Raw genomic sequence first — 24,952 nt, 5'->3', positions numbered from 1 at the left:
TAATAGATATATTCTGTCTGCCCAAAGTTCTCTGAAATGTGGAAGGAATCATTCATCTAAAAGAGATGATAGACCCTTCCCAGTTCCTGGAAAAGCCATTTTTACTTCCTGTTTGTACACTCTGTCCTCATGAAGTGGGTACTGTGTCCATGTACTTGGATAATAAGCCTTTCATCTGAAGACTTCAAAACATTTTACCTCAAATAGACAAATATTAAACCCATTTTACAGATGGGAAAAAATGAGGTACAGAAAACTTGCCTTGTGTTGTTAAGTGAGTGACTGGCAAACAGATCTGCCTCCTAACCCTGTGCTCTTATCACTAGGAAAATTGCCCCAAACTGGCAACACCAATTCAAAACTTAAGAAAATTTGGCTCCTGGATGTTACATAAACAATCCTCCATGAAAGCACAGAGAATAATATTTTTCAAGAGGAGGGCACAACTACACCCACAAAAACGTGTGTACACGTGTGACTGGAAAATAGGCACCTGCCTGCAAAATGGGTACTTGTGCATGAAATTCCTATTTTGGGTCCACAAGTGCCTGTTTGTGCATGCACCTGCAAGTTCCTGTGGTTGCACTCAGGGCCGGCTCCAGGAACCAGCTTGGCAAGCAGATGCTTGGGGCGGCCTCTCCAGAGAGGGGCAGCAGGTCCAGCTATTCGGCGGCAATTCGGTGGACAGTCCCTCACTCCCGCTCGGAGCGAAGGACCTCCCGCCGAATTGCTGCCGCCACGATTTTTTTTTTTTTTTTTTTGGCTGCTTGGGGCGGCCAAAACCCTGGAGCCGGCCCTGGTTGCACTATGTGCGTGCATGCATGCACAACCCTATGTTTGCAGACACCCTTACTGCACCCACCATTCAAAATTTGGGCCCAAATGACCAAATAAAGGGCCTAGTATTACTTATATTGGAAGATGATTTAGAGCACTGTGAAATGCCTTCAGTTAGAATAATCTCTCTCTACGAGCATGCAGAGACATTTTGCTCTGTATGCCTCAGCACTAGAGGAGTAAGGGGAAATTGAAGAGTTCATGAACTTGCAGTATGTTTGTTCACAACACACTGCTCCATTGTACTCATCTTCAGCTGAAACTGATCCTTTAGATGTTTTTCAAGAGTAACAGTCACTGCTGACAAGTGCTGATTTTTTTGTTTATTACATGAAAAAGGCTACATTTATAATGGCACATTTAACATGAGAACTGTAGTTAGAGATAGAAAGCTAGATCCTCAGTTGTGTCAGAGCTCGGCTTGGTGCAGCTGGGGGAGGAGGTGGCCATACGTAGCCCTGTACCCCCATCTCCTGGGGAACAGGTTGTCCTCAGCATAACTTAGAGCAACCTCAGAGCTGCTTTAAAATTATGCTTGACCACAGTTGTTCCCAAGGAGCCATGCCACAGCCAGAGATCAGAATGCAGCAGCACTTCAGCATCACTCTCCCTGCTCTGAGAAGGGGGTGGAGCTCTAGCTATACTACTGCTGTGCCATCAGGGGAATTTACTACACCTCCCACATAGCTGGATCTGCTGGTTTCTGGGTGCTTTGAGCCACCACTGTAGCCTAAGGATCTAGTCTGTTGTCTGTCAGGTCTGCCCTCACATCTCCAAAATATGGATGGAAACATGCATCTGAAGGCCATTATGCCCATCTCCCACAGACAAACTATTTGTTTCTCCTCTCTCATCATATTGATCATCCACACCAGCAATGTGGAAGCTCTACTCTGGCAGATCTGGGAGTACTTCTGTCCCTTGCAGGGGATTCCCTATGGTAACCCAACACACTGTGAGGTGAGCCAATCATTTGTAACTAATGGAGTGTGTCCTATACACTGTGAAACAAAGTCATCCCTTCCTCTTTTGAGGGCAGGACATACTTAAGTTCCTCCTGGTGTGCACCCATATAACCAATGAAGTGGTGGCATATGCATTAATAAGACAGTAAGTTACAGGAAAGGACAGATTTTTACAATTGGTCCTGATAATTCCCTCATTGATACTACAAGATGCAACAGTAACTTACAATTGAAAAAAAAGAGACCATCCTTATTAGGAGTGAATCGTGGATGTAGCAAAGAGGACTGCAATATACACCACTGAGAACTGTGGTTGCAATGTCCTACTATGATGCTTTGCCACACCAGCACACTTAACAGGCTGATTGAACCTTTGGGCCAAAGGTCACTGTGCAGCTTATTAGCATATGTACCAGTACTGTGTACCATCCATTATTAACACAAGCAGATATGCTATTGTAAGATGCTAGTACCCATGACACTTATACCAACGTTTGTTGTCCCAGATGGGTTGAGAGTGTAGAATGAAAATCATAGGATGTTTGAGGTTTCTGACTTGAAAACAAGTGTACAACTAGTTTATGAAAATACTTGTGGGTATATTGGACAATGCAATATACACAAATGGGGAATACTTAGCCCCAGAGTTTACTTGTGGTAAATATGCCAGATCTAGTGCCTGCCTCAGAGAGCTACATGCATATCTGTTATGTGGAAATTCACATATACTTAACTAATATGACAGTCTGCATACACACTGATTAGTGAAATATTTTATAATGGAGATATCCCATCTCCTAGAACTGGAAGGGACCTTGAAAGGTCATCAAGTCCAGCCCCCTGCCTTCACTAGCAGGACCAAGTACTGATTTTGCCCCAGATCCCTAAATGGCCCCCTCAAGGATTGAACTCACAACCCTGGGTTTAGCAGGCCAATGCTCAAACCACTGAGCTATCCCTCCCCCCCAAAATATTGTGAGAAATATTTTTCTATTTCTAAATGTTCCCATCACAGCCATAACTGGTCCTGAACAAGCAAGGCATACATGAATGCAGGAACACTACAGAATGTGGAACTGCTAACAATTAAGTAAAGAACCATATAGAGATACGTGAATGGATATTTCTGAGGAACTTCAAAATATAGTAAGTAGTGTTATATCTTATTTCCACATGCTTCATCTCATCCTCTTGTTCGAAGCAATTTGGGATTGACGTGTGAATCACGGACAGAAAATTGTTTAAATGCTTGCAAAGCATATATATCTTAAAAGCTATTTCATTTTTAAAAGAAAGCATTTTTCCATATAAAAATATTTACAATGACCCTGTGATGAGTTTCTTAGAAGGACAGCATTTTCATATTAGGGGCTAAATAACCTCCTACTTCCATTCTTAATTAAATAGCAACCGTAACTACTTAACATACTGCTTTACTTTAATACTCAAAGGCCAACATATAAAGAGATATTTTAAGGACAGGTTCTCTTAATGTTGAATATTAAAAAGCGAAAACAATAATCTTCCAATATCACAAGAATTGGGACACTAAGAGTGGTGTTCAAACTTCAAAGCAGGCGTATGGTAGGCAATATACGCTGAGAGAGTTATGTTCAGGCATGGAAATTGGGACTTCTCAATAGTTTATAATCCCTGCTGTTTTCATTTCCTCTTGTTCATTATCAGCACAGATGGGGGCTGTAGATTAGTAAACAGTGGGAGTCTGGTATTGGGGTGAACTAGAGCATGTGTGATATACGGCTAGGTGTCCTGTTGGCATCACTGGTTTGTAGTGAGATTTAAATATTTAATGGATGCCCAAGAGGCTCCTTCACAAATATCAAATATAAGCACATTTCCCCATTCCTTACATGGTCGAATGATGAGTGAACTGAGTCAAAAAGGACTTGAACTGAACCTTTGAGGGCCAAAAATGTTCAGGTCACTTCCTTTAGAAAGGAAGTTTTCACTCATCTCTGCTGATGATATCATTTGGAAGAACTGAAACACCACAAAAACAAAAACACATTGTTCTCATGCCATTTCTAACTTGTGTGAAGCCAGGAGTCTTGCATCAAAACCTAATGTGGAGAACTCATAAAAGGTTCAGATAAGTGAATTTTGAATGCTTTTCCAATGTAAACTTCAAGCTCTTTAGAGGTTTGCACCTGAAGTTATAACAACTAAGAGGCGTATGCAAAAGGGAGACTACGTTTTCTAGTTTCCGCCCACTGTTTTAGCTACAGGATGCCCAGTCATATACCTAAATCTTTGCTTGGTACCACGAAGAGATCAAGAAACGTATAAGCTTTCCCACATACTTTAAGTGAGTAATAGTTGCCAAAATGACAAATAGTGCTCTGGAAATGCTACTTGTTTGGCTCGGAAAAAAAAGGAAATATCATGAATGTCAGTAAACTCCTGAAGAAGATCTGTAAATTTTTTTGGTATTATGATCCAGTAATCGCATTAACTACTGCTGCCAAAAGATCTAGATAGCAGTGGAAATCCTATGTTGGATTAGAGGACTCAGAATTTTAGTCTAATCTCAAGAATCAAACAAAGGACTTCTGTTATGATGAACTGAATTGGTGGCTGTTCATATCCACATAGTATTTGATTTCTAAGACTGTAGCATTTCTGAATACAGTACTCTCCACTTTAATAGAGAGTAAGATATGATCCAAAAGACTGGGAGTTAGTGACCCACCAGCATTAAAAAAAAATATATATATATATTTCTGATCATTTTCTCCCCCCGAAAAATTGGCCACGTTTACTACAGAGAAATATAGGGCCTCACACTTCTCTCATTTATTCCAATGCAAATCAGGGGTCTAACTACATTGACTTCATTGTAGTTACTAGTATAAAACCTTTGGAAGTGAAATCAGAATTTGTCCCATACTCACCTTCTGGGAAGCATTAGCGTGGAATCCCTTCAACATTTTTCTAGAATACTGGGTTGCTAGTGACATGTCTGCTAGCTACTTATACTTTTGACTACATTGCCTTTAGATTGTGGTGATGGTGGTGGTAAAAGGAAGAAGTTTAGTGCAGCAGCAGCAATTCCTTATTAGCAGCCATTACGAGTTCTAAAGATTGTTCATACCAGAAATGATATGATGTGATCTCAAAAGTTTCTGTAGCTTGCATACTTGAATGCAGCATTCCTTACAAAATCAGAACTCCCATTGACCTCAGATGAGACCCACCATTCAGCTAGAACAGATTAACATAGTTCCCTGTTCCAAATTCTTGAATCACAAAATATTTTATATTCACTTTAGGCCAGTTTTTTTTTTTTAAACTTTAAAAATATACATTAACAAAGTTGTATACATTCTCCCCCATACATGCCCTTAGAATTTGTGAGCTACTGTAACTTTCACAGAGGCAGAGCTTTTAAGGCCAGAAGGGATATTACTGATCATCTAGCACAGTGTTTCCCAAGAAAAGGATTGTGACCCACTAGTGGGGCACAGGAAGGTTCTAGGTGGGTCTCAGGCCTGGGGTGAAGGGAGCAGTGGAGAGCAAACTTACGCCACGGCAGCAGCTTCTCTGCCACTGGGATGGGCCTAGCTGCCCATTATGGGTGTTGCGACCTGGTTCATGGAGTCACTGTGCCCCTCAAGAGAAGTGAGGAGGTGGCAACAGTGGTTGAGGAAGAGGACACTGGCCTATGAATTTGCTTCCATCTGAACCCTGCCTGAATTTGGAACTTGGGTGAGTCTCTCTCTCTCTCTCTCTCTCACACACACACACACACATATTCCTACTAGTGCTATCACCAGTGGGAACAAGAGAGGACGTTTACACTGTAAACACACTTACACTAGCATGTCTAAAAATTGTAGTGTAGATGTGGCAGCGCAGGCTTCAACAAAATGCGAATAGGTACCCAGGGTCCCTGGCATACTTGTACAGCCTGAGCTAAAACCCACACCACCGTATCTTTCCTAATATCTGCAGCTGTGGATATGTCTACCTGAGCTGCAAATCACACCTCAGACTGCAGTGTATGTGTCTCTCAGTGTGACAGTCTGCTACTAAAATAGTGACTTGCACCTCTGATGAGTTATGGATAGCATCTGCTGTTCCTTTCTTAGGTAAAACTACCAGCAATTTCACACAAATAGGAGCTTTAGCCGAGTGAGGAATGCAAGATCAGTCTGTTTCCACTAGCTTTAAAAAATATATATATTCCTATTAATTAGCCTTGGAGACTGATGTGCTCCATTTTAATCAGAGAGGGCACATACAGAGGGCAGGCTCAAGGCCTATACATCACTGAAATCCCACTTAAACCCTAGGGAGGTAGCACAGGCAGCATGCATGCAAGTTTCCTCAGATCACCATGCCCAGTGTGCACGTGCCTTGTCCTGAAATGGACGCTTGCTTGGGCTGAGGGAGCAGTTTAGGCTTATGCTGATTGAGTCCTTGACCACCTCATGCCTTTCAACATGAAAGCTAGCTAGCATCTCTTCTGAGGCGGACACCTGTCCCACTAGAAAGAGATGCGAGACAACTCACTCATTCTCTCACCAAACAGAAGTTGGTCCAACAAGAGATAAGAGCTCACCCACTTTGTCTCTCATTTCATGTAGACCATCCAAAAGCCATTATATGGCAATGATGTTCAGTTACGACCAACCTGGCTGAGATTCAAACATCTAATCTAGAAGTGAAAGGCTCATTGCCCATTATCAGTGCCTGGCTCCAAATCCCCCCTTTCAACCAATTTTTAGAGGAATTAAACCTGAAAAGTTTTAGGGGACCACCTCTCTACCTTAACAGAGAAGTGTGTGGAATTTTATCCATTATATAAATAGAAGGAAACTGTTCATTAGAAGGAAACTGTTACCCACAATAGACGGGGCTGTAGCGGGTTGTATAGACTGGACTCCATACTGAATTTGGCAAGCAGGAGGAGCCCTTGAAAATGCAGCCTAAGAGTGAAAGATAAGGCAGCCATCTGGTGTTCTGGCTTCAAGCAATCTGGCACCAATGTCAAGTCAGCAGGAGTTCCGTGAAAGAACGCAGCCAAGTGTAAAAGGCAGTAAGCATCTGATTATTCAAAGATAAAAAAATAAACAGTAGAAGGTTAGATCCTCAGTGGAGAAGGGAAATATTGAATTTGTGCTTCTTGAGCAGATGGATATATGCACTAACAATGTTATCTTGGGGTAGTGAGGACCCTTATCACTGGATATTTTGAAGGTAGGCTGTCTGAAGACTTCTGTTAGGTTATTACTTATAGAGTAAAATATACTACAATCCAATTTCCAAAACTCAGCTTAAACTAAGTTAGAGCTGTACTATACTTGTAAACCCAGAGCATAGAGAATAGACTATCAGCCAAGCGATAGTGCTAAACCTCCCCTCTCCTTTACAAGTTAGGGTGCCCCGGGAGTGGGAAGGGCACTGAGGTGCAAGACTCTCAGTAGTTTTTATGGAGGTTCTTCCTGTGCCAACCCTCTCTCCCCCATTGTTTGAGTTTTCTATGGGTCAGATTCCTTGAGGCAAAGAGCACCGTACCCATGCCTCTTATGGACTGACTGGCAGGTACACTGTAGGTATTGTGGGCATGCTTCCAAACATTACCACATGCTACCGGAGATTACAATGTTACTTCATCCATTTCCCTGTTATTACCAGCAGAGGACTGAGCTAAACCAGCTGTTAGACAGTATGTTTATAGCTACAGAGTTACATGTAGGCTTGGCACATTCAATTTAAGTTGGTAATCGTTGGTCAATGTCGATTTCACCGGACATACAGAAATACATGAAAACAATATCCATTCACAGCAGTCCTTGAGCGTAGCACACGCCCACAGGAATACAGTATCCCAGCTCTGGGGCCACGCAGAGACCCCTTTGCAGCCCCACTGCCACGGCCCCACTCACTCACAAGCTGTCCCCTGGCAGGAACTATTCAGCAGCGGAATGGCCTTCCCCGTGTCCAGGAGTTTGTCCTCCTCCTCCCAGTCCTGGCCAGGGGTCTCTGCTCTGCCCACCAGGGCCACAGCCTTCCCCATACTTTAGGCCTGCAAAGATCCAGTGTCCCTGGTGCTAGAGAGTAGTAGGCAGCCCTGGCTGGAAAATTGGGGGAAAAAATATTAAAATTGATAGAAATCATCAATATTAACTGCTGAAGTCACAAAAAAGAAATAAAACTGAATTCTACCAAGCTTACTTCTGATATGTTCATAACTTATGCTAACTCTGATGTTTAGTAATTGTCCAAAGTTATTCTCCCAATTAAGCAAAAGTCCCATGTAGAAGTTTTTTAAACTTGGATTGCCATCGTGAATACTAGTTTTGAAGATTCTTGACTGCCTATTTGTGTCTGATACTCCCAAATCAAATATTACCCCCTGTAAAACTATGCTTTCAACAACAAAGGTCCTCTAATTGTATAGCTGGCATTATGCCATACATAATCCCTTAGCAACACAAACTTCTGGGAATCAGCACTGATGTGTTTTATATGGAAGGCTACTGTGGCACGAAGAATCAAGTACCATTTAAGAAATGAAGGATGCAGGACCTGACCCTCCAGTCATTGTGTGCAGGGAGGTCAGAGGGAATTCCATGGGAATTTTACATGCAAAAGGACTAGAGGATTGAGAACATAGGGGCTACTGCATCAAACACAAGGAACATCAGCGTATCCACCCCACCAGCATAGCAGAACAGAACAGCCTTATCAGAACTACATTCCAAACACTCTACAATAAAGGATGCACATGAGCTTTAGGGGGAAAAAAACCCCCAAACTCATCCTGCTCATCTCTTCAGGGAGTGAAATTTTTTAAAAAGAAAATGATTACAAGCGCTTTTATTCCCTAAGAATTTTCTAGAGACAGATGGGACCAGATCATAACCACTAATGGCAAGGCATATAGGACAGGATTTACTGTGCTTGCCCCATGCATGAAGATGGTTAGGGTAAAGTACAAAGCCTCTTCCCCTTTCACGCTGTGCAGCAGTTGCATACAGTCCCTGTCCCTGCACTACCAGGCTCCCCGAAGCAGGTAGGGCCATGGTCCCCCAATACATCAGCCAGCAGAGTTGGCCGGGCACCTAGGGAGACTACGCTCTTTCCACTGAAGGGGTGTAGTAGCAGGCAGGCTCCCCAGATCCCTCAGGTGAGGATGTGTGTGTTGTAGAACAGCCCAAAGGAAAGAGTCTCCAAACCCAAAGGCTCTGCAGGGGCAGGGACAGCCTTGCTTGGGCCTATCCTGCTGCCGTTGTCTCCCTGCAGCACCTTTTCCATACTGCCTCTCCATGGGTAGGGGACAGAGTGGAACAGGAGTTAGTGCCACACCTACCAGTATTCACTCCAGCCAGTGTTGCCATAGGTGCATCTGCCTGTTTCAGAAGGGATTATGCTGCAGTGAATGGCTTCTCCTTGGCCCTACCAAGCCAGAGAGCCAGCACCACCCACAACTGGCATTTGGGGGCATCCACAAATTGTATGCATGTGTGTGTGGTGGTGGTGGGGGAAAACACACCAGGGGGTTGGTTTTTTGCTCTCCTCCCTTTCAGGGCTTTCCCTCCCCATTTTACTCATATTTCCCTCCCTTCATGCCTCACGGTGGAGGGTCTGAAATGGATGCAAAACCAGTAAGTTAGTGTTTGTGTAGCACTTTGAAGTTGTAAGGAGCTACATTATAGAACTACAGAGTATCATTACCATAATTTGTGGTCTCTAACGGCCACGCTCTTGACACTGAAGGGAGATCTTAAACTGAAACAACTTGGTTTTTGGCTAAGAATGGAGTGGTCTTGCACCACTCCTACTGTAAGCAATTCAAATCACCATTGCCTCTCCTCAGAGAATTTGTTATCAAGATATTGTGAATTGGCCTACAATATTCTAGTCTGGGCTCCAACATGCCTTCACATTGACACGCAACAGCAGCTTTTTATCCTGCAATGCACTTGTGAGAACGCGGATGTTCTACCATGCAATTTCTCATTTTAGATTAATAAAAAAGGAACTTTTTCAGTCATCTTGTGCTGTTTGTCAGTCATGGAACACTTCACATTCTAGTTCCCCATAACAGTGGGGTAGTTTGTCTTCCTCTTCACTTTAGTCAGAATACATAGACACTCAGATCCAGGACATGCTAACTAAAGAGAGGCCATGTCAAATCTCAAAGGGCCTGATTATGCAGGGTTCTGATTGGGAGTGGTGGGTGGGCTCTACCTAGAAGTGTCCTGGTTAATAGTTATTGCTCTGACCCCATTTTATCTACTTTAGGTGTCTCAGGGGGTTCAAGGAAGCATGTGGTCTTATATTCTTCACTTTGAAATGCACCCTGGTGGGGAATTTGAAAGAGAGACAAACATTAAAAAAACAAAAACAAAACAAAAAAACTTACACTCCCTGTTTCAATTAAATTACCTCTTTTAGGGGTTCCTCCAAACCCGTCTTGAAACCTCAAAGATCCCCTTCATTTTCTTCCCTTGAGTTACTTCCCTCACATCAGTCCCACTTTTATAGCAAAGAAGGACTAAATCAGCACTCTTCAGAGCCCATCCACGCTGCTCCTGGATACCTGACATGCTCCCCAAAATGAAAGTGACTCACAACTTGGCTCTCCACAGGAGAATATGTTGTGATGCCACTAGAATGCCAATCCAGCCCATCCAAAGAACTTCTAAAATACATTTTGCTATGAAACAAAAATAACTCCTCTATTTTCCACCCAGAGTCACCTGTTTAGAACAAAACACAGAGCTTTGATTTGAGAACACAGAAGCAGGGTCCTCGGGAGGGCTATTGCAATGTGGTTTGTTGCTTCTTCTTAGAGAAGCAAAATGCTGGGAGTGGTCCATTTTCTTTTATGGTGTTATGTACAATTTCAGCAATTGTTTGGCACAGCTACATGTTTGTTTTAGCAAATATATTAAAACTCTGAGGCCAAACTCTGTAGCTTCTAGTAACAGAAGCTAAGAGCTACAGAGTTCTAGACCAGGTTCTAATGTGCACTCTCTCTGAGGCCTTGGAGTGTGTCACCTCACCTCTCTCCCTTGATTTCACTATCTGTAAGATCAAAAGAGGAATACTTTTATACCTTCCTCACTAGGGTAATACTATTTGAATTACCATAGCTCCAATTAGGATCAGAGCAGGGGTGCGACAACCAGGGGGCCCACTTTTTCCTTGCCTTAAGGGTGTGCAATCGGGGGGGAGTGGGGCAGAGAGAAGCGAGCAGGGCCTCAGGGGAACAGGCGGAACAGGGCAGTGACGAGTGCAGGTGGGGCCTTGGGGGAAGAGGCAGAGCAGGGTGCAGGGCCACAGTCCAGGCAGTAGTGGACCCCCCTGCTTTTAGGGAGCTTCTTGATCAGAGCCTTATTGTACAAACACAGCTCCTGTCCCACAGATGTTGTATCTTGTCTTAAATTATTTTTAACAAGTGAGTGTAAGAAACAGAGAGGGAGCATGAGTAGAACAGCAATAAGAACATGGAGTTATAGACAAGCTATTTGCCCAGCTCTATGGTTCCACGTCATTTAAAATGTTTTGCAATAGGTAGTACAGGTAGTGATGCCCATGGTTAAGGTTGCCTGACACTTCCCATTATAAGACCCTGGCCAAGTTATAAGCAACTGAAGACAAACTATTATTTGGGTTGAAATTTTCCATGCTGGGTGACTGCCTCAGGATGATTTTTTTTAAAGAAATAGTTCATCCAAAGTCATTCAGCCATTTTCTTGACCTAGTTCTGAGAAAAATACATTGTTTAGCCCATGTTAAAATACTCTTACCATCGTTTCACTGAGAGATTCTAGCCCTTCCATGCTTTGGAACAACGGCTTGAAATTTGGAAGGGAGAATCCACCCTAATGTCAGGGATGTGCTTTTGCTATCCCTGTGCAAATCAGCCCAAATTTGGCCAAATTATGCTCAGGAGAGACTTGACAGAGTTTGGTGGCTGAAGATTCAGTCTGCACTGAACATGCTCCAGCCCAGGACTGCAGGGACTGAGAGACACTTTCCCCTGCAATTGCCAGGGGTCACTATGGTGCCAGACACAGGGACTGAGAGCAGGAAGACTATCTCTCCCATGCCTCAAAGCTCCCCGTGCTGGTGCCCAAGCACTGTGGAACAGGAGGAGGCAGCTGGAATACAGAAGGATGAGGTGGAGGACTGGGAGAAAGGGGGACATGGACTGGAGTCGGGGAGGGCTAGGGGGGTCAATAGGGTCAGTAACCACTAGATACACTACCCTCTCGGAAGTATGAATAGAACCCAGGATTCCTGAGTCCCATCATTCATCTGCTGTCAGCAACTATCTGTGAAACCCGCCAAGAAAAAAAGTAGCCTGTATCATCTCCCTCTAGCGGCTACCCACAATGAGGATGAGAACCTACTACTGTTATCAGTTACTCTGTTAATTCAAGTGGCGGAAGTTGATGGATCTAAAGGTGAAGCATATGAGAATCAATATGTTCCACACAACCTTTTTCCAGTTTTTTTTTTAAAAAAAGGCAAACACCGCAGGAAATTAGATCCAAACAACTACATTAGAAGAACATTCAGGTCACAACGTCAAGCATTCAGAAAAGTAAGGAAATACCAGCATTAATGTTGCTTGTGCAATGTGGCTGTCAGGATGCCAAAATGATAGTGATCACAATGCTCAAGTTGAGAGGATTAGTAAAGGTTTGTAAAGTGATTTGAAAATGACAAGAGCTAAATATTTAATTGTTGACATTGTCCATAGAGGTCAAATACTAGTCAGTCCAGTAAATTTGGTCAGAAAATACATTTTCACAACAGACTTCTACTAGCTTTTCTAAGCATCTCAGCTGGGGTTGAGTCTTTGTTTTTTTTTGTTTTTTTTTTAAGCAAAAGGAGGAAGAAGAGAGGGTCATTCTCTTTTCCCACCTCTCTCAAGTATTAAAGAAAGCAGATACCAGATATGAAACCTGCTAGATTTCAGGTTGGGTTACCCACAAAAAGGAAGGATCTTCCGGCACGCATGGGAAGTTCTCATTAGAAGCCGCACATTTATGGCTGTGAATGAATTGTTCTCTGCTCTAATGGGAGCTGAAAAAGTATCATCTTGAATTCAGCTGGTAACAGGTTATGGATGCCAAGGCCCTGGCTCAGATCTTCAGCTCATGCACATTTCACTTGGTACAAGACCAGAAGGGGGCAAAAAGCTGCTGTAATTTACATCCAGCTTCCATGGCTCTAAAAGGCCATTCTAGGAGCTGGGGATTGCCAGGGTCTAGGAATGTCCCAGCCATGGTCCCTTGCCCCTAGCAGCACACCTTTCATCAGTGAATAGAGGGCAGCAGTGTAGGAGCCACTAGGAAGGCTCTATGCTACCCAGGGGATTCCCTTAGACAGGGAAAATCTCAGGTGGCTGGATCTGTTGGCTTTATAGGGCTTAACAAGGCTAAAGATTTAGTGATCTGGGTGTGAAGCCAGAGCACAGTTCTAAGCTATTAGTGCAGGACCTCTGGTTTAAAAAGGGACACCCAACTGAAGTCACATTTCTTTGAAAACCTTTCCCCTTCAATTGTTACAATTAACACCTAAGAGGACTGTTACAAAAAAAAACAAAATATTTTCCAGGTTGTTTTGTACATTTGACTGCACTTTGTATGCAGCCATTTCCATGGTCTCCTCTGTCTGTGTGGGGTTATCCAGCAAAAGGGAAAAACACCACAAAACTGGAAAATGTGATTGTATGACACAAGTCAGCAGGGAGACTGAGAGGACATGATCTACAACTAAATTTTGACTCATTAGATTTCAACTTGACTGTGTTCCCTTAGGTATCAGTAATTAGTGGCTGATGTTGGTAAACAGACATCTCAGACATATTGAACATTATAAACACTGGGACTTTAAGTTAACTTGGATCAGTGAGCCCTGGACGATCTCTCACATGGAGGGATATTTTTCTAGTCAACTATTTCTACTGTACATGTGTCCCATTTGAGGACTCATGTTTTCTAAAAGATTGAATAGTTCAGCTTGCTCTATCACTGAGTGTCTCATCTGTGATACATTTCAGAGCACAAGCCCTTCGGTTTATCACTATCATTGCAGTCTGGTTTACGGCAAATCAGCTTTATTTATTTGGCAGACTCAGTTGCTACAGAGTAACTCTTGACACAGACCTCTCTACCACATAGCACCACACTACATTGGCTGATCTTTATAACACTTGTATTGACAATGAAATGACACATTATTATATCTATTTCTGTGACTTAACGGATTTCACAGCTTTCAGCTCATACTTCTGCCCTCTTAAGATTGTGCTGTACGTTGCAAGTTAGTCACAAAGCCAAGCTCTTATTATGGAGTATAAAATGGACAAATCTGAACGATGCAAGGTTTTACTGACTTTTTAGCTATGCTTATATAACCAAGTAGAGTTTCACAGATGCTAGCAATTAGCAGATGACCTGCACAAGTTACGTTCTAGGCAAATAATTTTGCCAGTGAAACAGGAAAGAAAGTAAAATCCTGCTTCATCACTCAAAAAAGAGTGAGCTACTGAAACAAAAGCAACAGATATAAAAATTAAGTTGAAGCTTCTCTCTATGATTCACTTTTTCTCTTCTTGATACAATTCAGCATAACATAACCAAAAAGCTGAATGGGCCCTTGTTCACAGCATTTGGAATTTGAAACAGAGACACAGTTAACTCTGCAGGCTTAATTCCCAAATGGTTCCCTTGAATATGCTGCTCTGTTTACTTCTAAACAATTTTTACATTAAAAAAGATTTCTTGAGTTTTTTTTAAAATGCAAGTTTTAAACTCTGATTCTGCGGATGACTTTTAAAAACATTTAAAAAAATAGAGCATGACAGATTAACCAAAATAAGATCAATAAAGTGGACTGAGAGGCTATTCCCCACTCCCCCAATAACCCCTGTTGTTCACTGATTTGTAATAGTTGAGCAGTGGGAGGCGATAGCCTTATGTTGAGAAGCAGTAGTGTAATTTAGTGAATAATGCACTAGCCTGTGAGTCTAGAGATCTAGGTTGCATTCCCAGCTTTGTCACAAAACCTGCTGTGTTACCTTAGGAAAAATCACCTCACCTCTCAGTGCTTCTGTATCCCCCTTTCCCCCCCCCCCCCAAAAAAAAATCTCATTGGCAGTCTTCTCTATTTAGGAGTCTAAACTATTTGGAAGTAGGAATTGTCTTTCTAGGAGTCTGTACAGTGTCTACCATCAGTCCAGTTCCTAGTGGCCATCTTTCCACATGGCAGCTGGGTCCCTTATTGGCAGTCTCAGCAAACAGAGGCCAAAGACTGAATGGGCACATAAGTTTTACTCCCCTCTCAAGAGTAGAAATGCTCCCCTCCAGGTCAAGGTTGAAGTATATTAGTGGAGAAGGCTGCTCTGCTACTCCTACGTTGTACCTATACTGTTGTCAGAGTACTTTGCACTCTAGGGTGATCCTAATCTCACACCTTTAATCACCATTAAGTTCATCACAAATATTTGAAAGGAGAGACCCCCAACCCTTCCAGAAAGCGTAAGTAGAGTTGCCTGTGCAACAAGGCATTTGCAGGCAGAAGAAAAAAATGCTAAGAAAGGCACCTAGGTCTAGTATGCAATTGGCTATTTATTTAGCCTCTTTTCTTTTCCACTGTACAGAGAATACCCTGTACTTTCTCTATGGCTAGATGTATGTTAAAGTTGGCACTAAACGAAAATAAAAAGATGTAACGAGTGTGTGGGGAGTGGGCAGTCTTCAAAGGACACATGCTCTAAGGGGAGGAGAATAATGTATACACGCTATGGAAAGATTCAAGAAGGCAAGTATTGTATAAACAGCTTAAATAAACCAAAAGGAATCTTTGTTTTTATATCAGGAGGGTAAATTAACTACAAAATTAGGAGTTTTAAATCCAAATTTTAGTTATCTGTAATTAGAACCAAATGCTGAAATACATCCTAGGCAGGCACCATAACTTGACACATGTTAATAATCCACTTTACAAAACAGGCAGGTTAAGCTATTTGATGCGTTTCCAATTTATCTTCTACTAGGGCTGGGCAAACTTTTTACTCTCAACTTCATTACTCTCTCAGATTTGGTTTAACCTGCTCCCACAGTATCAACCTCCTCTCTTACCAGATACAATCTGACACCCTCCAAGTGAGTGGCAGGCAGCCTTCAGTGGGAGTTGGATTGAGCCCTGAGAGCGCATCTCTTTCAGGCCTTTGTGTGTCATTCCGTTATAGCCACAGGCCTTTAGTCTCCTCATCTTGCAAAACCCTCATGTCGAATGCTCTATAGCATCCTTTAAGGTTCAAATCTTAAGACTCAACAGCAGTTGGTTTTTATTCTCCTAGCTTTAAATGCTGCTGAGACCATCTCTATTATTTAATTATCCAACCGCTAACACTGGAATACTGTGGTCCAGACACTGATTTCATTGTATGTTTTCTTGGGAAAAAGTATCTAGATGTAGAAAACATGCAAGAACTACTCCGCACTTTCCTAATAATTCCACACAGAAAAAAAGAAATATTTATTGCTGCTTTCTTGTAATAGTTCTGCAGATTTCACATGCTGTATTTATCATGCTGCATGCTAGTGGCCAAACCGTATCTCATGTTCAGCCTTAATCTATAGCGTCAATGTTACAGCTCAGAGCATCAAACTGATATTGCAAGAGGAATGGCCGCTGGGGAAAAAAAAATCCATCAATATTTCATTATTTTTGTTCAACAATATGTGCAGTACAAAGCAGCATTCTAGACAACTTCGTTAAATTTGACTTTATATAATGCATTTCCCTGGGCTATTTGGTAACTGGTGCAAGTTAGTGACTTGCATGGTTGATTGACAAATGATTCATGCTCATTTTTGAAAGAAGAAACATCATATAGAAGAGTGTGAACACTTTGCTATGAGCTTGATGCAATACAATGTATATTTTCAAGACTTATTATTTAAAGCCAATTCTAGTATTTTCCCTTTATTATTGCCAAGTATAAAAGCTACCCTGCCCAAAATAGGTGACTTGTTTGCAACGTATAACAGCAATGCTTATTTGAAATTTCTCTCAAATGCAGAGACTTACTGAGCAGTTGTGAACCAAGACACAATCACACTCCCCCTTTACAATACATATTACACCAGATCCAGTGCTTAAAAAATTAAAATTACACCACATGCAGGAATGAAGTCACGAAGTAGAAAGTGTCTAAATTAGTCCTGAGGTGTCAAGTTATCAAGAAGAATAAGAGAAATCAGTAGGGAGAACACCCACGTTTACTCAGAATGGAAGTTGTACACCATTTCACAGCAGCTCACTGTTAGGCTTTGGATATGTGTGTTACCCATTTCACAAGCTCTTTAGACAGGTTTTCAAGCCCCCCTCCCCCTTTTCTTTTTTTGGTCAATATCTTCTCTTTGTTTCCAAACAGTAAGTCCAAGGTTCAGATATGCAAGTTAGTCAAGACTGAAGTGAATTTTTAGTTGCAATGCAATGGCACCACTATGATATATTTGGAGATAGTGTATGCTCCTTTAAGGAAGAGCTCTGTTCCTTGGGGAGACTTATGGATTATTGTTTCTGGGCTGCTACTATACCACCAGCCAAAAGGTACAGTCTTTTCTGCTTCCAAGAAAGCATGGCAATTTTTACAAGCAGAGTAACAACGTGGTAGCTTAAGAACTTCAGTGAGATATTGGCAAGGGACAATAAAGGAGAGATGTTGCAGTCTTAGTGTCTCCTTCACAAAGAGGCTAGGATAGCACCCACCTGTCATTGGCCCCTCTGGTATCTTACATCTGGGGTCTTATTTTGTCTTACGTGAGGCTGTGGGGAAGGGAAGAGCACACATCTGCCACAGGTAAAGGCTTGCTTCCAATACAGTTCAGATTTTCTTTGGGTCTCCACTAAGCACAGAAGCAATTGTGTAAGTAAGAGGGCTAGAGTCCAGATGCAGTTATGGGACCCTGGTGTGCGTACCTCAGGGGTGAAAAAGGGAGAATAGTCCCTTGGAGTTTTATTCCCACAGGAGACATAAGGCTATCTGCTGCCATTCAATGAGTGGTGTGTTACTGTAGAAAGTTACAAGTTATATTTCAGTAGAGGACACTGAAGTTAAATTAATGGGGATATCCTATCTCCTAGAACTGGAAGGGACCTTGAAAGGTCATCGAGTCCAGCCCCCTGCCTTCACTAGCAGGACCAAGTACTGATTTTGCCCCAGATCCCTAAATGGCCCCCTCAAGGATTGAACTCACAACCCTGGGTTTAGCAGGCCAATGCTCAAACCACTGAGCTATCCCTCCCTCCCCTGTTGTTGTTAAAGAAATATTGGAGTGCAACAAGATAACTTAAGTGCTTGTAATTCCCATTTCAAGGCAGATGGGATGGTAAATATTGAACAAAAAGCTGTATCCAGAGCATTACGAAAAGATTTGCAACACAAAAAAAACAAACAACAAAAATCTGCAGAATTGTTGCTTCTTGCCACCTTTAGTTTCAAGTTAGCTATACAGAGAGTGCGCATCTGAAAAGGAATAACTGAGGTATGACAATTTATTATGGTAGTGGCTAGTTGCCAACTGAATCCAAGAGTGAGGCCCTCCTGTGCTAGACATTGTATGAAACATAGACTAGAGACCGCAGTCCCTGCCCCAGAGAGCTTCCAGTCTGAAGAGAAGACAGCCAAACCGGTTTCTTTAACGAGTGTCACATAATATTCCTAGTACATTTGTTTTCAGTGATTGTGGAAGAGAGACTGGGCAACATAGTGATTTAAGTGGTAACTCAAGGGCCTATGCAAGTGACAGACACACATTAAGGGCCAACATCCCAATCGACTCCGTGGGAAGAAGATAACATGGAGCAGAAAAGCAGCAGAAGAGAGAAGTGGGGAAGAGACAAAAGCGTGGTTTACATCTAAAATGTAGGCTGATCTGTCCACGTGCTGAGGCATGTGAAAAATTCACACCCCTGAGAGATGTAGTTAAGCTAACCTAAGCTCCAGTATAGGCACTGCTAGGTTGATGGAATAATTCTCCTGTCAACCTAGCTACTGCCTCTCGAGGGGGTACAGCGACAGACCAACCCCTTCTTGCTGTAGCAAGTGTCTACACTACAGGACTATAGCAGCGTAGCTGCAACAATGCTACTGGAACGCTTGTAGTGTAGATGTACCCAAAGTCCTGGCAGGATAAAAAACAGCAGCAGCTGGAGGCAGAAAGAATGGAAGAAGAATAACCACAGAGACTGTCAAAAATAGCCAACCATCCTACCAGGGTACTATGCTACCATCCTACCATGCTTCTGCTAGAGGGTTTTCTGTAAAAAAAAAATATTTTTCCTGTGTAGCTTTCCTCTGACCCTCTCAGTCTTTCTGTCCCTGCTCTCTCTTCTCATGTGTTCCCACTGGCCAGACAGGTGGGACCACATAAGAACAGCCATGTTTCTCCCACTTTTCATACTCTTTCCCCATGTGTGTTAAGAGCACAGAGAATCCGTTTGTGTTCTTTCTACTATAAGCCATGGTATATGCTATGGTTAACAAGGCTGTGGGCTGGGGCAGGCCTGCAGGCTGTCGTTTGCCTCAGCTCAGTAATAGCCTTCCATTTCTAGAGGAAATGAATTAAAACAAAACAAAACAAAAAAAACCCCACCACCTATCTAGGCAACACCTGAAAGGAGTTTGATGGTCACTTTGGCTCCCTGGTGAATGTCTTCTCTCCAAAACCTTCAGACTCTGTGGAGGAGAGGTTTGGAAAGGGGGTGGGGGCAGGAGGTCAGGAGAGAGACACCTTGGCAGAGCATCATGGGAGAATCTTGTACATCACTCCTGTATGCCTGGCTCTAGCCAGATGTATTCCTCCTTCTCAAGCAACGTTTAAAAATAAAAAAAGTGATAACAAGAAGTTCCATGTTTTGGAATTCTGAACAAGTGTGTCTCACCTAAAGTCACAGGGCCAAATTCTGCTCCAATCTTGGCTCAACTGGTTGTACACAAACAAATGGGTTGCAGAAACAAAAGGCAAAAAACGCTTCAGATTCTGAAGTGAATGTAAACTGATTTAGTGATTTCTGCTTGAGCCTACAAAAACAAATAAAGCAAGCAAGCAAGCCTGAAACAATAGCTCTGAGAGATGTGAACTGCTCCATTCATTTCCATGTGGTGTTAACTCTGAAGCCTAATTACACAATTTAAAATATCAGCATATACCATTTAACTGCTGATCAAAGCACTTCATAAGATGGGCATCCCTCTTTTTTCTTACAATCTGCACTATCTACAGAGGCAGCATCTTAGTTTGGTGTCACAAGCTGAAGGAGCTTAATTTGTCCTGGCCTGACCCCATTCCTCCAGTTTGATCTGGCTGCATCGGCTTTACAGGGGCAGAAACAGGCATTCTGATGTTAGCTGGGACAAGTCTGCTTAGGGCAAGGCACAATTATGGCGTTTAAGGAAGGGCAGCACTTGGCCCCATATCTTACTAATGGAATGGACAATCCAACCACCATTCTCCATCCAGCCGCCCCTCCAAAAATACCCCATCAACAGAAGTCCAGAAGGTAGAGCACAAGGAAAGGAAAATCAGAAAGGGTGGTAATTAGAGGGCGCCCAGTCTATGGAGACGGCTGGGAAGAGCGGGAGCTGCTTCAGAATGCAGGGAGCTTATCCAAGGGTTAGACAGACAGGTCTGGAAAACAGAAATAGGCAAGAATTCAGCTTCAGTGTCATCGCACAAACACAGGCGCGGTTTCTCTCGCTCGCTCCCTTCACAAGGAAGTCCCCGACTCGGAGCCCGGCCAGCCCAGCCCGCTGCTCCGCCAGACACGGCTCGGCGCGTGGTGCTGGGACCTTTCCCCCAACTCGCAAACTTTGGACGAGCAGCCCAGCTCAAGCGCTTCCTGGAAGGCTGCGCCTCCGGGCCCCACCAGCAGGCTGCCCGCCCTGGCCGGCCCGGGAGCTAGGAGCGCTCCGGATCCCCGGTGCCGGCGGGCGGGCGGCAGCTCCCGGCCCGGGGAAGGGAGCCGGGGCAAGAGGCGCGAGGCTCTGCCCCACCACGCCCGCCCGTTCGGTGGCGACCAGCGCTGGGGCGGCGGGTGATTGACAGCGATCATTAGCGCGGCTCTGAGCACCACCAAGCCCCGCACCCAGCCGGCAGCTTCCCCTGCTCCCCAGGGCCGCTTCAGACAAGCCCCAGAGCCCTCCGCCGCCTCGGGCAGCCCAGCAGCGCCGCGCTCCAGCCGCTGCTATGTATTTACTGCCCGGGAGGCGCCCCGCCCCACCCAGTGACAACACTCCCCCTCCCCCACCAGCTGGGGTCAGCCCCAGGAGAGGGGACCCCCTTTCCCTTACCGCACTCCGCCTGGGTCCCGCCGGGCTCCCTATGCCCCGGGCGCGGGGGGCAGCGCTCGTCGCTTAGCCAGCCGCTGTAGCGACCGGAGCATGTTGGGATGGGAAACTATGTATAGAGCCCGTGAGCGGCGGCAGGAAAAGCTCCCGGAGCAGCCAGAGCAGAATCTGCCCAATGAGCCCTCTTTGCTTGTGCACATGTCCCGACTCCGGAGCTGGTCCGAATGAGCATGTGCGACGTGTCTGCACATGCCCATTAGCCCAGTGACGATCCGGCGGGGCCGATGCCCATCTCCTGCCCTTGGCACTGAGCGGCTCCTTGCAAGCTCCACTTCCCGGGAAGCCCAGCCCCGTTGTTGCAAGGGCAGGAGCTGGGGACCAGCGCTAAAGGAGCGAGCAATAGCGTTCGAGCCTCAGCGCCGCTGGAGAAATGTTATTGTCTTCAAACTGCTGCCCCTTATCTTTCTAAAAAGGAAGAGTTCTAGGTTTTGGATTATAAACAGCGTGAGCTGTATGTCCTTCCTTCCCGTCTTTAGTATCATCAGCAAGGGACGCTAGTTTTCTGTGATTAAGAACAAACTTCTCTCACCAAAACCCCATAAAAATCCACATTTCCCCACAATTAAAATGAAATGTGGAACTTAAGTTTGCCTAACCACACTTTCTAGAGGTATCAGTTGAACACACAATGTTTTATTGATATATTATTTTTTTTTAAACTGGCCGTTTGTAGGGGCTGGTAATTACCCAATCTCTCTCCTCTAGGCTCTAACAGGCTGGTGGTGTCAAGGAGCTGACACCCAGTTAAACACAAGCAATTCTCTCTCAATGGAGGTAGGGGGTATCCAGGTGACTCTCAGCCCCCAGGGCCACCCATGCACCATCACAAGATATCCCCCATTGATAATAAATAGATGCAGTTCACTCTTCCTGCCCGTCACTCTTAATCTGCTTGCAGATGAGTGGCTGGTCTCATTCCAAAGGCTGTCTACAAACTGGACAAAGAAGAAATCAGATGAAAGGGGGTGCCCTTGCTATAGACCAAGGGAAAAAGTGGGTAGTTAATTTTTGGAAGAGTATCCATCTTCAGTCGATACATTATACCTTTCTGGGAAGAAGGGTAAACATCCTTTCCATAAAATGACAAAAAGCGGGGGAATGTAGTAGGAGGAGAGCCTAAGGGCAGGTCTTCACTATGGGGGGGATCCATTTAAGATACGCAAATTCAGCTACGCGAATAGCGTAGCTGAATTCGACCTATCGGAGCCGACTTACCCTGCTGTGAGGACGGCGGCAAAATCAACCTCCGCGGCTTCCCGTCGACGGCGCTTACTCCCACCTCCGCTGGTGGAGTAAGAGCGTCAATTCGGGGATCGATTGTCGCGTCCCGACAAGATGCGATAATCTGATCCCTGAGAGATCGATTTCTACCCGCCGATTCAGGCAGGTAGTGTAGACCTAGCCTAAGACATAAGACATGGGTGGTTCACTTGAGGTCTGCCGTGCCAGCTGTCTGCGCAGGGCTGGGGCATCACACAGGGGGAAAACACACACACACACACACACACACACACACACACCCTATCAACATTAACCACACCCCTCAGAGGAGTTCTCTTATAGAGCCTGTATGAACGCAGGTGGTTGGGCACCTGCTGAAGGCTGTACTGCACCTGCACCTCTTGTGCCCTGCAATGGATCAGGGACAGAAGTTTGAAGGAAATGCTATACATGTAATGCCTATATCTGAGTGTGCACTCATATAGACCGGGGATGCAAATGGAGGGTAGGCATTTTCTAAATGATCTTATTAAATAAAGGTGACATAGAGATGCCAATATAAAAGTGAACTTTCTTCCCATCACATGATCTGGCCAGTGTTCAAAAGTTATTACTCTTGTCCTATGACAGGGGTCAGCAGCCACAAACTCCAGGGGTTATTTTAAAATTCCATAGAATTTACAGCCACACATTGTATAATTAAGGCATTTTCTGAGGTAATTAAATATATGGCTGCAGATTTTTATATATCAGAAGTTAAGAGGGATAGCAGGCCCATTTTGAGACAACCTACGTCATCTTATATCTTCTTTGTTTATAAAGTGTCCTTTCATGGGTAAATAGGGGATTTGGGTAGCGATACGGGGAGAAAAGTTTGGGAAAAACTGGTATATCTTAGAAGTAATTAGAGAGTGGGCGAGCAGATAAAAAAAGAATTAAAAAGCTTATAAGCTGAAAAGTAGCGTTCAGCACACTTTTCCAGCAACACTCATGACTCCACCCGAGTAACACCATGCATGGGAGTCAAATAGAGCATGAGATTCAAGAGGAGAAAGCCAGCTATAACCAGGTCACAAGAACAAGCCAACTTATTTCCTGCCATCATAAATGCATAGGAATTGCCAGACTGGATCAGACCAGTTGTCTCCAGGAGCGGCCCGCACCAGGTACTTCAGAGGCAGGTACAAAAAACTTCCCAGTAAGTGGTTACAGGGTAGCCAGCTCCCAGAGAAAGTTTATTCCTAACCCCCAATTGTTAGAGGGGGGTTATGGCCTGAAGCATGAGGGCTTATATCCCTTCCAAATCTCTGTTATTTTTTAAGATTTCCCCCCCTCAAACTCAGGAAGTACTTCTTATCCAGACAAAGGGATGATCATTTGTGAATCCTGAGGGTTCTTGGCCTCAGTGCTATTATGTGGCAATTAGTTCCACTGGCTAAGTGAAAGTGCTACATGCTATCTCAGCCAGTTTAGCATCGCCCTGACCTTCCAGGTAGAATAATGGCATATCTGGATCCAGGTTGAAAGATAGTTCCAGCCCTCCAGACAGAGCTGTCTTTCAACCCCAGTCCAGATATTCTATTTGTGTCCACATTGCTCCTGAAACAGCTATTTTCCTTGCCTGCCTCTGATAGCTTTGAGACCAGGCAGTGGGGGAGAGTAGTGCAGCTCTAGAGACATGATGCTGCAGGCAGAGAGGCAGGCAGCAGAAAACAAACATAATTAAACAGTAGGAAGGAGATATGTGGGGAGGTCAATTACCTCTCTCCACATGAGGCCTCTGAGCAGGATTTGTTGTCTTACCTCAATTAACTTGTTCATATAGAAATTGCTTTGACAGGCAAGCAACAGATTCTTCTTCCTTTAACCTTGGCTTCATCCCATTTTCTAGAAAGAAAACTTCTGTTAATGTCCCATAGCCCAGTGCTGAGCACCGGAATGAAACAGTGCTCCAAATAAAAGTGCTGGTAACGTAGTAGCTTAGCAGGGGTTACCCTGTGCATTGCTTTTTAGTTGCTGTGGGTAGAAGGGTGAAAGGGACTCTCCACTGTGCACTACTGTCCACCTGAGCCCAATATAGAGCTGGCTGTATTTCAAAGAAGTCCTATTGAGGGCACAGGAACAAACCATACTGATGTGCAGAAAGAATAGCAAATATGGCAGGCGACCAGCTTGACTTAACAGTGAAATCTTCGGTGAGCTTAAACACCAAAAGGAAGCTTACAAGAAGTGGAAACTCAGACAGATGACTAGGGAGGAGTATAAAAGTATTGCTCGATCATGCAGGGGTGTAATTAGGAAGGCCAAAGCACAATTGGAGTTGCAGCTAGCAAGGGATGTGAAGGGTAACAAGAAGGGTTTCTACAACAAGAAGGTCAAGGAAACTGTGGGACCCTTACTAAATGGGGGAGGCAATCTAGTGACAGATGAGAACATAAGAATGGCCATACTGGGTCAGACCAAAGATCCATCCAGCTCAGTATCCTGTCTACCGACTGGCCAATGCCAGGTGCCCCAGAGG

General features: G+C 44.1%; 1 protein-coding gene across 3 annotated transcripts in view; it reads right to left on the bottom strand.

The window, feature by feature from the left end:
• The window catches only part of WIPF1 (WAS/WASL interacting protein family member 1), a 76,457-nt gene extending 55,107 nt beyond the window's left edge, over positions 1 to 21,350 (bottom strand). For 2 of the 3 annotated variants that reach the window (XM_054044086.1, XM_054044085.1), the window contains exon 1: positions 21,154 to 21,350. The gene's annotated coding sequence lies outside the window, so the exon portion shown is untranslated. Of the gene's footprint in view, positions 1 to 7,715; positions 7,794 to 21,153 lie in introns of those variants that run through there. The other variant, XM_054044087.1, reaches the window with a different exon arrangement.
• Between the last annotated feature and the right edge of the window lie 3,602 nt (positions 21,351 to 24,952).

Source organism: Malaclemys terrapin, chromosome 11 (assembly GCF_027887155.1).
Source record: "Malaclemys terrapin pileata isolate rMalTer1 chromosome 11, rMalTer1.hap1, whole genome shotgun sequence".
Lineage (NCBI taxonomy): Eukaryota > Metazoa > Chordata > Testudines > Emydidae > Malaclemys > Malaclemys terrapin.
This window is presented reverse-complemented; position numbering and strand designations above follow the sequence as displayed.